Genomic DNA, 12,926 nt, shown 5'->3' with positions numbered 1-12,926 from the left:
CCCTGGGTGCCCTGTCCATGCCCTGTTCACAGCCCTAGTGCAGCCTCGATTGCTCCAGTAATTTGTCATCAGCATCTCTTTCCAATTTGATGCCAGCCTCTTTCAATGGAAAAGGCCTCATCTTTGTATCTCTGAGCCTCTCGCATACGGATGCTCAATATGTGTGTTGAGTGAAGGTTATTGATTCAACATGTTACAGGAGAAGCAGAAACTTGAATTCGTATTTTCAAAGATAGGAACCAATGCAAAGGATGTCGAGAAACTTCCTGTTCAAAGCCATCGTGCCTTTAAAAGTTTTCAGTTAAACAGGTGAGCTTCAATAACCGGGAAAATTAATGTCAGTGTGGAGCACATCATTACCTGAAGGCTCTGGACAATGTAGGAGTGACGCTCTCCACCAACCCACTGGCAGGAAGAGGGGAGGAAGCACCAGGGGAGAGGGATCCCTGTCTTGATGGGGGCCTGGGAATTGAGGTGGAGGGAGAGAAGGAGGGCCCAGGAGACAGATTATGAAAACTGAAGGTGAGTGTGATTGATGTCACGGCGCAACGGAGGCCCAGCCCCGGTTCTGTCCTTTACTCTGAAAGTGGGATGACATTTTAGAAGGAATTTGGAAGACTCATTTATTTTGGACGGTGGCATCAATCTTATGCATTTGGAAGAATGAACATAAGGTAGGATAATTAAGACAATAACTCATCAGTTAAATGGCGAGGCATCTATGTTTCACAGAATGGTGTCCCGACAAAATATAGAGACAAGCCTTTGATGAACCAAGGACTAGACCCTCGAAAGACTTAGAGAATCCATGAGCATCAAGACCAGCTAGTTTTTCAAAGAAGGAGGAGAATCAGAGAGAAGTAAATAATAAGCCAGTGTCAAGAGTGGCGGGGATGACAGGGGTAGGGTTAGGAATAGCAGCTGGTCCAGAGATGGGGCAGAAAGAGGAGATGTATCAGACTGGTTTGGGGGATCTGAATTCAGAGGAGACCCATGACTGTCCTCCAACATAGAATCCAAGAAGCAGCAAGACTCCTGAGTACAAACACTTTGACTATGTGCCTTGGCACACAGGCCCGAGCAGCTGTGGAGCACTCTCTCCACCCCGGGAGCAGGGCAATAATTCCTGCGTCCCTAAGCATGGTAGGGAAGGAATAAAGGGTCTGTAGGGGCACCAAGCTTTGCATGGCCCCATGCTTTGCAGGCACGTGGCATAATCTATGCCCCTAATAGGGTTGTGGGAGTGAACTCAGGGAAACCCAGACCTGGGCAGCCAGTAGTGGGTTCCTGAGTGGACCCTACTGAAGACCAGAAGGGTAAACTTGGGCCTAAGGAAGGGAGGGTCCTCTAGGTCAAAGAGCCCTCCAGATGCCACCTGGGCGCTCGATGAGGCCCCAGATTAGATACAACCTCAGTGGGCAGGGCTGTTTCAGCCTCGTGGGATGAGGGGAGCTTGGCTGACTGAGGTTCATACCTGCAAAGCCTGGTGGCCCGTCACGACTGACCTGCTCTAGGACCCCCACCTGGAGCACCTGCCCGGCCGGACGTCCAGGACCTCTGGCTTGGCCTTGTGAGGATGGAAGCGACCCACGACCCGCCTGCCCCGACGCCCTGTGCAGGCCTGGATCCGCTGGAGGCCGGAGGGAGCCACGCGTCCTGTCACCACGGCCACTCGCCGGTGGCCCGGGCTGCCCCCCTGAGCCGCCCTCTGCTGTCAGGCCGGTGCCCGCGCACCCACAGGACTGAGGCAAGCGGGGGCTTCGGCTTCAGCCCAGGGTTGTTTTTTCCCTTTTGCAAATCGGGTTTCTGCTGCTGCTCGTCCACACTTCATACCCTTCCCGGACTGTGCTTCGCCCCCACATGGTGTGGCTTTCAGGGCCATGAGCTGCGCTTCACGTGCCGCCCGAGGCCTGCGACATGCCCTGCTCCCAGCCGAGGGCCTCGGGCGGCACCTGCCGCAGCTTCCCGACTGTGCCAGGAGCAGGAGCCGCCCTCGCCGGCGGGCGCAGCTCCACAGCCCAGAGGCCTGGCGGCCCGCGGCCTTCCAGGCACCAGCTGCGGCCTAGCTTCTCGCTGCGGCCCAGCCGGCCGGGGACACGCCTCGCCCGAGCCCTCAGCCGAGAGGACGCCTTCACCGTGCAGATGAAGGGGGACGAAGCTCGGTCGAGTCGGGCAGGCCGGAGTGACCGCTGGCACCGCGTGGGCGGCTCCAGCGCCGTGACAAGGTGCCACGGCTGAGGTGGTGGCTTGAGCTCTTGAGGAAGGACCAGAGGTTACGGCCCCCCAGGACCGAGCTTCAAGCCCCTGGTGAAGCGCAGCTCCTGCCTGAGCGTCTGCCCGGGGGACGTGGCCAGCGGGCAGCCCAGAGCTAGGGTGGTGGGCCGCAGGCTGCAGCTGGTGGGCCGCAGGCCGCAGGTGAGCACAGGTGAGCACAGGTGAGCTCCGGGGCCACTGCACCCGGGAGAGCCCGCTGCTGCGTCTGCGACCCACCAACAGCCGGGCCGGGAGAGGGCACGCAGCCCTGACCCTGGACGCTGGGCCCGGTGGCTCCCCGGCCTGACCACCAGACACCTGTCCCCGGGGCCCGGGGGGCCTCTCGCCAGTGTCCCCGCCGGGAGAGAGCCGCAGAGCCAGGGGTACACTCTTCCTCTCCCTAGGAAGCCACCGGCCCCATCCGAGCAGGCCACGCCCTGTGACCCCGTGGAGCCCCACAGACACCCCGAGACTAGCCCCAGGTGGGGTCGCAGCAGGGTCACATCATATCAGCGCCAGCCGGGAGGTGTCCTCGCTGGCCCTGACCAGTAGCAAAGGGCCACGGCGGCTGGCGTCCTGGCCTGGGCCTCGACCGGGCGTCTCAGGGCCAGTGGAATATTTGGAATATGCGGCTTTGCTATTTTTTTTTCATTTATTTATTTATTTTTTAATTTTTTTCATGTTTAATTTACAGGTGACTTAGGTTCTCTAGCTGTGCGAGAGCCGTAAGCATATGAGGCGTACATGGTTCCTATTTGTAGATATTTGCGTGATAGTACAATACACATGATCTAAGTCAACACTGGAATCCTACAGGCTTTTTAAAAGTTATGACTGTAAGAGAATGTTTTAAATAAGTTATGACTGGAGATTACTCTAGAGCATAGCTGTTTGATCAGTCGTTTGGGACTTAACTCCCCGTTCCAGAATCTTGTCTATTTGCTTTTTTTTTTTTTTTTAATTTACTTCTAAGAAAGATATATTTTAAAAAAATCTATTTAGTCGTATGTTTCTGGCATCTACTCTGATCATAGCCTCCTTTCCTGAGTGCCAAGGGCTGGGTGCTCAGGGCTGCTCTGAGCATTTTATACAGATCATCCCACTTCATCCTACAAACTGTAGCAAGGAAGATGGGGTAATACACAGATTACCTTCTGCTTATCAACGAGGAAGCTAAGACGTATTGGGTTCAAGCGCGTTGCTCAACACCTACACACAACTCATACAGCTAGTAAGTAGTGAAAGTGTGGTTCTAACCAAGGCTTGCCCAAGGTCCATCCTTGGACTGCCCGAGTCTTAGGTTTGCTATCAGAATGTGAACACTAATACTTCATTGCCACGCTGAGGGTTTTGTATCCTACATCAGGAAAATGCAGGAGAGAGAGGGAAAATACTCCCCTTCCCTCTGTCGGGAGGTATGTGGCTACTACACCATGCATCAAACACCTACCATGTGTCTATTATAACCAGCAAATGACAACGTCTGAGTTGTTCAAACTTCAAATTTATTAAATGAACACCTTATTGAAAAGCAAATATTTTGATATTTCTGTGGTCTATTACTCATGTTTCATTTTGCCCTCTATTTCGATGGCAGCAGTGCTTGGCACATACACAGCACTCCAATATTTGTTGAACGGATGAAATCCTTTCCTCTTTCAAGCTTAGAAATTATCATCTGCCCCAGAGTTTAGGTTCACCTCCCATGTGTGCAAAACTCACTTTATTTTCACTGTCAAGTCATTCCTTACCAGTTCAAAAAAAAAAAAAATCCACTAGGTCTCAAACCATGTCTGGATGCCTGATAAAATGGGCTCTGGCGAAGATGACCTAATATTTTTATGACCTTCATGATGCAGTCTATTCGGGCCTAATGAGTTACTGGAATAATGACCTGCGTGTGGACTCCAGAAGATCAATTCAGCTGTGGTCAGTACACAGAGCCTTTGAAAGACGCTATTTTCACTTTATTATTTTTCCGCCCTTTTGTCTGAGCTGCCAGAAGAATGGATGGTCCCTGACAGGCCTGTCCTCCCAGCGCATTTGCAGTACATCCCCTGTTTGAATGTGACACATTTAATTCCCTCAGCTATTGCACGGAGGTTTGATTTCCCAGGAGACCCTCCTTGTTCCTGCCCCGGTGACATGATCCGCTCCCCTTAACTTCACAGACTGGTGCCTCACCTCCCGGAAATGATCAGTCCCATCCTAGACCCCTCCTAGACCCCTCCTAGTGCCATCCTAGACCCATCCTAGTCCCATCCTAGTCCCTCCCTAGTCCCCCATCCTAGACCCATCCCACACCAATCCTAGTCCCATCCTAGACCCATCCTAGACCCAACCTAGACCCCTTCTAAACCCATCCTAGTCCCATCCTAGACCCATCCTAGACCCATCCTAGACCCATCCTAGTCCCATCCTAGTCCCATCCTAGTCCTCTCCTAGACCCATCCTAGTCCCATCCTAGACCCATCTTACACCAATCCTAGTCCCATCCTAGACCCATTCTAGACCCATCCTAGACCCCCCTAGACCCCTCCTAGACCCATCCTAGTCCCATCCTAGACCCATCCTAGACCAGACCAACGTCGCATTCGTTGGCAACCAGCTGTGTGAGTGCATGGCCTGCAGTCGTCTCAGAAATTTCCTGAAACTCCTTAATGGTCTATTTATTCATCCATTCCTTCAAGACACATTTATTGAATACTTACCCTGTGACAGGAACTGGAGGCTAGGGTTACAGAAACGACTGGGGGAGAAAAGCCTGCTCTCAGGGCACTAACACTTTGGAGGGACGTGCACATAACCGCTCCATGGGGAGATAAGCACGGGAATATCATGGGTGCCCTGATCCTATGATGAGGGTGCGGTCGGGGTGAGGTGGTGACCTAGAAAGAAGCATGACTTTGGGCTGTTTGATGCCTCTTTTTGTGCAGTTCTCTAGCGATATAAGGATGTAGGACATTATGTAAGTTTGACACGTGGAACACAATGAGCTGATAAATGTATACACTAGGAAATAATCCCACAGTAAGTTTACTCAACATCCATTACCTCACATAGTCACAGATTTTTTTTCTCCTCATGATGAGAACTTTTAAAATCCACTCTCCTAGTAACTTTCAAAAATATAGTCCAGTATCTTAACTATAGTCATCCTGCTGTACTTCCCACCCCCTGAATTTACTCATCTTCTAATGACATATTTATACCTTTTGACCACCTCCCTGTCCTGCCTCTGGCAACCACAGTCTGATCTCTGCTTCTACGAGTCTGGTTTTTTTTTTAGGTTTCACTTATAAGTGATATCATATAGTATTTGTCATTTTCTTCTTCTTTTTGTCCATCTTATTTCACTTGGTATAAAACCATCTAGGTCCATTGAATATATGGGCAACGTTTTCTTTATCCGTCCATTTTTGTTGATGGGCACTTAGGTTATTTCCATATCTCAGCTATTGTAACTAATGCTGTACTGAGCAGGAGATGCACGGATCTCTCCAGGAGAGTGATTTTTTTCCTTCCGATATTTGCCCAGAAGAGAAATACCTGGGTCACATGATAGGTCTATTTTTATTTTTCTGAGAAAGTTCCAGTCTGTCTTCCATGATGGCTGTACTGCTCTCCATTCTCCCCAACAGGACACAGAGGTTCCTTCTTCTCCACCTCCTCACCAACACTTGTTCTCGTCTTTCTGATCATAGCCATTCCAACAGGTGTGCGGTGATATATTATTGTGGTTTTGATTCGCATTTCCCTGATGATTAGTAATGTTGAGCATCTTTTTTTTAAAGATTTTATTTATGTATTCATGACAGGCACAGAGAGAGAGAGAGAGGCAGAGACAGAGGCAGAGGGAGAAGCAGGCTCCCTGCGGGGAGCCCGATCTGGGACTCGATCTCAGGACCCCAGGATCACGTCCTGGGCCGAAGGCAGGTGCTAAAATGTTGAGCCATCCAGGCGTCCCTGTTGAGCACCTTTCAATGTAACTGCTGGCCACTTAGGATCTTTGAAAAAATGTCTAATAAGGTCTTTTGCCATTTTTAATTGGATTATTTGTGTGTTTGTTATTAAATTGTATGAGATTTTAATACACTTTGGATATTTACTTCGTATTACCTGTGTGGTCTGCAAATATTTTCTCCTATTCCACAGGATGCCATTTCATTTTCTGGGTTGTTTCTTTTGCCATGCAGAAGCTGTTTAGTTTGATGTATCCCGCTTATTTGTTTTCTATTTTGTTGCTGGTGCTTCAGGTGTCATTTCCAAAATAAATCACTGCCAAGACCCATGTCAAGTTTTTTCCCTATGTTTCTTCTACTTTTATGTTTCACTTAAGTGTTTAACACATTTTGAGTTTATTTTTGTAAGATAGAGGTCTAAGATAGCTCCTTTTTTTTTTTTTTGGATGCAAATATCCAATTTTCCCAGTACCACTTATTGAAGAGACTGTCTTTTCTCCATTGACTATTCTCAGCTCCTTTGTCAAATATTAGCAGGCTGCATATGCATGGGTTTATTTCTGGTCTCTTGATTGTGTTATGACATCTTGAAGTCTGTTTAGAACAGCACTCAGAGTGATGGGTATAATGCCCCATCTGCAAGACCATCTTTAGAAAGTATGAAACCTCACCCAGAGATGGAATGAGAACCTGAAAACTCTGGCATCCAACTTAATAGTTACTTGAAGTTTTGCATGCTGTCTTTTTTTAATATGTATAAATTCACGTGAATTTTCATTCTAGCATAATGTAGCTTATTTATTTTAATATAAAAATGTGTTAAATTAATTAGCCTCCCCCATTTTGCAACTGACAAGTTCCTCAAGTAAAATGCATACTCCAGGAAAAAATGCCAAATTGTTCCTAGGACTTTTCATACTCTTTGGCACAGGAATGAGTACTCCTATTTTGAGAGGAAAAAAAAAAAAAACACTAAGAAAAAAAGAAATAGAATAACGGAATATTTCATTCAGTATGGGGAGAGTATGATAAGCCCCAAATATCTTTGACTAAGCTAATTAACAAAACAGCATAAAATTAAAATCAAATCCATAGGCCATAATAATTTTGGCAAAAAAATTAAGAGAAAGTTTACCAAGCTGTTGATGTAACTAATTTTGAAAATGCAAAGCACTGGCTTAACAATTAGCATTTCTTTGGATAGATAAGGGAGAAAATTTGAGAATATTTACATACTAGTTACCATAAAATGGATCTTAAAGTTATACTTACTCTATAACTTGTCATTATAAAATTTGATTTTGATCTAAGTCTATTCCTTATTTAAAATATCTTCTTTTGAACATTTTGTGTAGGTGGTTCCAAGTTCTGTTGATTTATAATCTTGAGACTACGAATGTTTATTGTAGGAAGCTACATAGAAAATGCTTGTTAAAAAAAAAAAAGAAAGTTTAATGTTTAAACCATTTGCCCTAGGAGGCTGACATTACTCACCAGTGTATAGATGCTTAACCCACTGACTCAGACCTCCTTGATCTGATTTTAATTGACGAAACTGTTATAAAAAGTTTCGAACAGACTCTCTTAGAACTAGGAACACAGCTAAGGCATTTCTGCTCACAAAAAGCCACTGTTATAAGTAAAATAAAGTGATTCTCCTAGGTTAACTTTATTTTTTTCAGCTATTTTATTATTTTTTAAAGATTTATTTATTTACCCGAGAGAAAAAGAAAGAGCATGAGTGGGAGGGGCAGAGGGAGAGGAAGAGAGAATCTCAAGCAGGCTCCCTGCTGAGTGTGGAGCCCCATGTAGGGCTTGATCTCAAGACCCTGAGACCATGACCTGAGCAGAAACCAAGAGTCGGACACTTGACTGACTGCGCCACTCAGGGGCCCCTCACAGATCAAAGTTAAAAAACAATGCAAAGTCTTGATTTTCCTTTAAGTTCCCCATCTGGAGGTTGGGGAGTTAAGTTAACAAAAATCTATTTATTATTTGGCACCTCTTCCTCCCTCCCTCTGCACGTTCTGATGGTAGCTCTAGCAAGCTGCTGCTTCTCCCCCTTCCCTCCCTAACCTGTTAACGCATCAACACTCACCGGGTTACCCAAACTAAAGTCTTTTTTTATTTTTCCCCCTTCTCTCTACCCACCAATCTTTCTTTCATCACCCTCCGCAGCAAGCTGCATCCAATAAATATTCATGGCAGCTGCAGGCTCCTCAGCACTGGGCATTCTTTCAGGTCCTCATTTCCTGATCTTCTATTCTTGGCCTTCTGAGGCCTCCACTGCATGTTCTAGAACCCAGTAAATGAGATTCAGATTCCCCCCTTGGTGATGAACTTAGAAACCCCCTAGGATGTTACCATGCAGAATTAGTCTCCCCACCTCCCAGCCCACAAGTCCATAAGCAGGTGCATGCGGTGCATTCCAATCTCTGTCCAATGTACCTCTTCCATCCAAGGAGGGAGATCAGGGACATGTGTCCCAGCCAGTCACTCCCCATTCCAATGCACACCCCACCTAGCACCAGAGGTGCCACATCATTCTCCACTCAAAGCAGTCACTGAATCTCTGCTGCCTGGCACACAGCATCTGAAACCTCATTTAGAGACACATTTAAGGCCCACTGCAACCCGGCTCAGACTACCATGTGCCCTACATTCGTGTCACATTAGATTACCCGAAGCACTCATGATTTTATTTAATATTCTATGAGTAACTGCTATGTGCCAGGCATTGGGCTAGAGATTCCACCACGAGTAATTGTGATGCTCTTAGGGCAGTAATATCTAGAGAGGGTATGGAAAAGCCAATAATTAAAATAGCGATGAGAGCTGAGTGATGGTTAAGAGATAACCTAGGAGTATACCAAACCCAGCTTGGAAGCCTCTGATAGCAATGGATTTCCAGAAAACAACAGGGAAAAGCAAGATCTGAAGGCTGAACATATACTATGCCAAGGGTTTACCAACTAGCCTCCTTTGAAACAGCTTTTCTCTTTCCCAAGAGAATTCGTACTTGGCCTTCAAAGTCACATCGCGAGGCTTTCCCTGACCTTCCCAGACAGTCTGTTCTCCCATCTATGGCCCCATAACACATCTCCCACATCCGTATTATTGCTCTTACCTTACTGCCTCACAGCGACTGATGAAGCTGATTGGCCTCACTCTCACCCAGGAGCTCCTGCAAGGCAGAGAAGATGTCGTACATCTTTGTGCCCAGTGACGTCTGACACATAGTGTGTGTTCAAGACAGTTTGATGAATAATACAAATCAACGAAAGATGGATAAGTCAACTTTGACATTTTAAAGATTTATTTCTTTATTCAAGAGAGAGAATAAAGAATACCTTTCTTTATTCACGTGGGGGTGCCGGGAGAGATAGAGGGAGAGGGAGAGAATGCTAAAGCAGACTCCCTGATGAGTGCCGGGCCTGCTGTGGGGCTCAGATATCACAACCCTGAGATCATGACCTGAGCCAAAATCAAGAATGTGACGCTTAACCGACTGAGCCACCCAGGTGCCCCGACTTTAACATCTTAAAGTCCACTTTAAAGCAGCTCAGCCATCTATAGGGACATACACTCAGGAGTGTCCTTTACTATACAGAAATCCTTTTATATTTTAGAATACAATACATGAGGAACTCAGGAAAAAAATCATTCCCTATGGAAATGAACGAGGGAACAAACACTTCCATATATTTGGACACCTTTTCTAGAGCAGGGCTAATTCAAGCAATGTTTATAACAGCTCCTAAATTGTGGGTTCTTAGACACCGCCTTTCACAGGCTTTAACTGTGAGTGGAGGGAGTATGGACAGCTTAAGGCAGGACCCTGAAGTCACTCTCCATGCCAGCCCACAGGCTTCTGGACCACTGCAATGGCCCTGATCTTCGCCTAGGCCACTGGGGCCACTGTGTGTGGCCTTTGCACATGGCAGGAAAGACAACAGGATTTGATAAGCATGTGCATACACACACGCGCACACACACAACACGCTTTCCAGATAATTAAATTAACAACAATTATACCAAAAGCTTAGTATCTATTTTGCTATCTGTAAAGGTCACTCCCAATTATGTTGCTGGTGGACTTTACAATTTCTGGCTTCACACCCTCTAGTGGCAAAATACATGGGCTATTTTGGTCACTAGCAAGCTCGGGGTAGCAGGAGCTATATCACCCATAGCCCTCACCACCACATGTTGCTTTAAAATTCCTTCTGAAATATTTAGAAGAGATTTCTCATGGAGACTGGCAGGCTATTGTTTGTTTTCCTTTTCCATCTGGTGTTCAATTAATAGCCTAATAAACACTCTAATGTCTCTTGCTATCGTATTGATCTTATTTTTCTCGTGGCGTGTTTATTTTTACTTAGGGATTGAGAAGTATTGCAGATTGAAGACAACATTTCATTTACAGCTTCTGCATGTAACAGCCCAAGTGTTGTTAATGCTGTGTCACGGGGGCATGGCCAACTCTACCTCCAATCTCCCCACGTGCTTAGCATTCTCTTGGGTGTTGGTGCTCATTAACATTATAGTGTAATTCTATTTGTAAATATTATGTTAGTAAATACCACCAATATCGTAAAGCACAGATGGAATATTAAAAGTCTGAGAGAGATGGCTTATAAAACTTTGGCCGATAAATGCACGTCTTGTTCAGTCTCTTTTCTCCCATTTGCGCTTTTCATGTTTCCTGGTAGTTCTGTCATCGTTATGGAAGTCAATGAATTTTGCTCTGAGGTCTCAGGGGGGTTTTACAGGTGTGGTGCTAGGAATTTAAGGACAACTGAGTGACAGGATAGAAACGTTCAAAGAAAAAGTATTGCAACATGGGGGAGTTGGTACACAGGCTAGGGATACACTTGACAAAAAACCTAGTCATGGGGACAAAGTGTAACTACCTGATAGAGGGGATAATACAGGCAAAAAACTTATTTTGCCAAAGACAATGGCCATGAGTTGTACTTCTTTTCTGTTTCTCTTAGGGTCTTGTACAGCGCTGGGCAATGAGGAGCCACTCAGTCAATCTCTGCAGATTGAAAGACAGTAGCTTGATGCATGGTTCAGGTGAGGCCAACTCAGTGAGTTCACTCATGTTTTAAGCCAGTATCACAAACTTCTTGCATTGCCAGCCCACCCCAGATCTGACCCACTGTCACAGAAAACTCTGGGGTCCATCGCCACTCCTGGATGCATCCTAGAAAGTAGGCTCTGCAGATGGTAGGTCAGCAATATGGCTCCTTTGGTCCCGTTTTCTTTGCCACCCCATCAAAATTTCCAAGTAACTGCTAGAGCTTTCTCATTCTGTCTGAATAAATACCTTTAAGTCAAGGTCTTAAGTTTTCTCTTCATTATCCCTAAATGCTGGGGATGAAATGCTGAAAAAGACCCAGACCCCTCCTTCCAGGATTTTTGCACACTGCTGTAGGAGGTTGGGGCCCTGACCAAAGCACAGATGCTCAGTGAATGTCTGCAGGATTGAAGGAGCTAATGGAGACATCTACTTCCTGCCTCCTGAATATCACAGTTATTTCTTCAGAACACTTCAGTTGAGTTTTCCAGTTGGCTTCATGTTTTGTTTTGTTTCTTTACATTTTGTTTAATGTAAGGAAATAATTGCCACACAGAGTAAATTTGTTTTTCATAGTCAAAAGTCATTGAGGTGCAAGTTTCATAAATAAAGTGGTTGATAGGCTTGGGGAATAGTATTGTAAGATCAAAATGAAATATAACTATGAAATAATGAGGTCACGGATAAGCTGATCTGGAATGATGTAATAGTAATTGAAGCTAGCATTTTGAATACTTACTTAGCATCCAGCACTTTGCATGCATTATGTCACTTAGTCCTCATTACCACCAAATAATGTGCATACTATTTTTATTTCCATCTGTTTATTTCTATTGGCTTCCATTTAAAAATGAATAGAGAAACTAATACATTTAGGAATGACTATCAAATCCAGATACACTGGCTGTGGCGTGTTGGCTAAAAATTAGTCCAAAACATATAATGAAGAATTAGTATGTACATGGCTGCATGAGGTCACGGCAAATATCTGTCACTATAAATTTCAAGTATGCACTTAGTAAATTAGCATGGAAGTTTTAATGCTAATCTCAAAGACAGCGAGGAGGGCAGCTTAATGTTATTTCTCATTTTATCAAAGAAATCTATATTAATGCAAGAAAAGAAAGGAAAAAGGAGCACAACAGAGAATATATTCAGTATCAAGATTAGAGAATTAAGTAATTATCATATCTTTCAGGTTTCTCTTATTTTTCAAAGAACTTGATAAGGTAAAGCGCGAATACAAAAGTCAACATTCAGAAGTTTTGACTTTTAACTTCTGTTTTCGTTTGCTTTATGATTACCCAGACGATCACCAGAGTTCACAAGTCCCTGTACTGTCAATGGTCTGTTGTAGACCACGTGTATCACGCCCATCTTTAAAAGAATCAGATTTGAGGACTAATGTAAGGCTAGTAAGAAAAACAAACAAATGGTAACAAACAAATAAATAAGCTCAATAAATTCTGGGATATATATGGGATTGGGGAAATAGTAAGTTGCTTTTCGCTTTCACTAAATGAAGTAAACACATCTGACTTTTGGAAAGGTACTTGTGACTGTAAGCTTGGAAAATATTCCAGGGATGACTTTGAAATGCAGTGTGTGTGTGTGTGTGTGTGTGAGAG

This window comes from Canis lupus, chromosome 18 (genome assembly GCF_048164855.1).
Source record: "Canis lupus baileyi chromosome 18, mCanLup2.hap1, whole genome shotgun sequence".
NCBI lineage: Eukaryota > Metazoa > Chordata > Mammalia > Carnivora > Canidae > Canis > Canis lupus.
The sequence above is the reverse complement of the archived record's forward strand: the minus strand, read 5'-3'. Positions refer to the sequence as shown.